Below are 3,893 nucleotides of genomic sequence, written 5' to 3' on the forward strand. Positions count from 1 at the left end.
GATATTTAATACGACAAAATGTATAATTTTGGACTGGAAATTGTTAAAATTTTCTTGGGCCCCAACCCCCCTGCTAACACTTTTGCCCGAATAAAATTTGGTTTTGAGGGAGGGTCTTATTCAAAAGCTTACGCCCCTAAGCTACGCCCCATCTTACGTCAAATCCTGGATCCGCCTCTAAAATTCGAGAGAAAGAGAACATCGAGCCAAAGGAATTCGATTTAGAATAAATCACATTGCAGTTTGTTGCTCTATTTTGCTTATATATAAACAAAACTCTTGATTTTCACATTGCATGAGTTTTCTCCCTTGTATATGTTTTACAATTAGTATAAATTATTATCTTACCTTAAACTAAAATCTAGTACATTCAATCATTATATAACCACTTTGTCTGTTAATCTTTATAATGTGAAAAGCTCAAACTACGTGATGGTAAGGTAAAATGTTGACAACGGTGAACCGCACCGATTGCTCAGTAGTAGAGCGTTCCCTCTGGTGCGGATGGTCGTGGGTTTAAACCCCGGCCGCGTCAACCCGAAATACGTTAAAATATCGTACCTCTATCTCCATTGTCTACCGCTCGGTATTTAAAGGGTAGTACTAGAGAAATGGTGTACTCAGAACTGGTATCTGGGTTTGATAGTCACTTCTATCTCATGTCACTAATGTCATGTAAACACGATTTAAGTCGGGATGGCGTTAAGGCGGGATCACGCCATAATCTAGGCGCAGGCAGACTATGATAAACTCAAAATGAATAAAGACCTCTGGGAAATACTTAAAAGTTCGAGAGCTCAATTGAAAAACTCCAATCCTTTCATTTGCATATTAAGAAACTGTCAATGAAAATAACGATACATCGCATCTTTTGTATGAAGATGATATAATACATACATTATACTGTCTCTATATTATTACTATAGTGGCGTCAGCGTTACAACGTCTTTAAAAAAAGAGTAGTTTTGTAAATTAGAACATCTATTTACACCTTAATATTTTAAGTTTAAAACAACCATGAATGAAAGTATTATAATAATAGAGTCTCTGAATTATGAAACAGAAACTTACCTACCCTATTATGAAGCCCACTAAGACCCAAGGAAAAGCGATAATGTGTGTGGGTGTATCCTTGAAACCCAAGTCGAAAATATTTAATTGTATATTGACATGACACGCAATAATGTTTAAAGCACGCGATTTAGGCAAAAGTGCTTTAAATGTTTAAAGAAAATTTTGTTTTTAGAACATAGTTACGATGCTATTATTGATAACAAGATCTTTTGTCAAACGTGGGGTATTGACATCACTGTACTACAATGAAAAACAGGATATGTGGGCGGCTTAGGGCCTTAATTACACTCCTAAAACAACCTTAACTAATAGTTTATATACCCTGACAGATATAATTTAATAATAATTCGACACTAGAAATGCATAACCATTTTAATACAGGTAATTTGATCCTCTCTTAAGTTTTAATCTTGGAACAGACTACCGCTTCAGGTTATTTGCGTCCAAAGCAAATTGCATATTTTGTCACGGTTTGTGCATTTCTAATTCAAAATTATATGTAAGGTTAGGTGCAATATATCTTTATAGTTTTTTTTTCCAAGAGTACCATTAAGGACCGTCTTCTTCTTCTTCTTCTCATTCTTCTTCTCGTCTTTCTTCTTCTTCTTCTTCTTCTTCTTCGTCCTTCTTCTTCTTTTTCGTCTTCTTCGTCTTCTTCTTCTTCTTCTTCTTCTTCTTCTTCTTCTTCTACTACTACTTCTTCTTCTACTGTTTCTTCTTCCTCTTCTTCTTCTTATTCTTCTTCTTCTTCTTCTATCCCTTCTTTTTCTTCTCACCGGGTATTAAGCTCTGTATTGTTTTGCATATATTCTACGTTTGTACTAGAGGAATATTTCACTTATTATTCATACTATAAGAAACTGAACATTTACGACCTAAACTAGACACCAAAGATATAAGGATGAAAGGCGTATTGTATGCAGATACCGCATCCTAGTTTTAAATGTTTAATTTGATAAATTATTTCATAACATGCACTTTAACTCCTTTCATGAACAAAATCCTGGTAATATGATTTCGATACATTCAATTTATAATGTATAACAAAATGTGCATAACTTTACTGCACTTTAACAATGTAAAAAAACTCGAAATCCTCTACTTAGGCATTTTGAGATTTTCTGACATTGTTAAAGTGCAGTAATTCATGGTTATTTTATGCTAGGTAGTTGGTAGGTGTGACTCCTTTGATAAATCTGAAGAATTTTTTTTTTTTAGGTTAAATGTCACTAAATTTTGTACAGGTCGAATGACACCAAAGCAGGAGTTCATTCCCATCAAATCACTGTGGTCAACGGAAGACACACAGCATTACCAGACAACGCAGCAGGTTAATTACCTTTAAAAAAAGAAGATATCAATACACTGTTGGGACTAACGCCAAGGAGCGGTCAGTTAGAACAAGAGCTAACAAGGGAGTGAACATGTTAATACAAACTCACCCGACGAGGATTAGAAGGGTATTGAAGCAAAAAGTGCATCTTGCGTTCTGACTTGTACATTTTGCTTTCAGACATTTTCATCGTACTTTCTGACATGTACATCTTGCCTTATTGCATCCCTAATTCGTCATCCGAGCATCATAATTCATATTTATGTTAAGAAAACATTGAAACTGATTTTGTATTCAGCAAATCACAAAAACACAAAGATATCATTAACTTAAGAAAAAAGAAGAAACATACGAGTGAATGCGGTGGTTTTGTTTTATTTTGCACCGAAATAGCGGGAAATGGGACTTACCTAGGATGTCCCCAGCGTTCGGGGGCATTTGGCGGGAATTTTACCAGGGATTGGATGGACCGAAAGTCAAAGTCCCCGTTATTCATCGGACATAGGGGGAGGGTCGTTAGAATTGACTGGTGCATTAGTAGATGTGCACACAATACTTTGAGACTTTGAACCTTGTTTTATAATGCAAGACCGGTCTTTCGTTTTGTCTGCTGGGATGGTCCTTGTAGATTACACTGTATAATTGTACCAATCCTTCACTTTCTCTCACATTTTATTACCTGAGTGTTTACACGGTCATAATTTGTTAATTAAGAAGAGCCAAAGGCATACACGGAAGAACTGAAACAGCACTGCGTGCGTGTCCCGAAGAAATATTTGTTCTTGATGTGTTTCATTATGGTCTGAGTAATTCAAATCAATTGCCGTCAATCATTTCTGTTCGGAGTGAACACACTTATCAATCACAGCGTCAAGTGATCTGGTTCGTGCAAACATTTAATGTACGCGGTTTAATATAAAATTTTATATGAAAAACTACAGAAACAAGTACAGTAGTCGAAAGTTTAAACATAAACCCCGTTTAATGACACAGGGCCAACGCCAAAGACAAAGAACACAAAAATAAACACTCACAAACTAGAAACATGGAACAACAGCATACTTAAGATCAGTATTATGTGCCACTGTTATATGCGGGCAAAAATAAAATGCATGATTAGATTTTGCATACAGAGGATATTTGTTGAATATTTTTCTGTGATCACTCGTGAAATAAAATACGATCTTACACTGAATTCAACAAATTTTCTTTTTATTTCATGCATATCCTTTCGAGTACCGCTACCGTACATCGACGCGCTACCGTAGCCGCCTAATGCAGACCAATTTTTCAAGGGTGCTGGTTACCGCTACTGTTTTACTGTAGGAATACTGTAGACGACTGAAACGTACCGAAAAAGTAGGTACGTCCAGTTCCACAGCCGCAAAATGCACATTTTCCACAAATTTGTGGTACGTTTTTCATTAAAATAAGAAGGATTGTGAACTTTAAAAACAGCATTAATACGCTATGGTACTTTGTCTTA

Source organism: Mya arenaria, chromosome 17 (assembly GCF_026914265.1).
Source record: "Mya arenaria isolate MELC-2E11 chromosome 17, ASM2691426v1".
Classification (NCBI taxonomy): Eukaryota; Metazoa; Mollusca; class Bivalvia; order Myida; family Myidae; genus Mya; species Mya arenaria.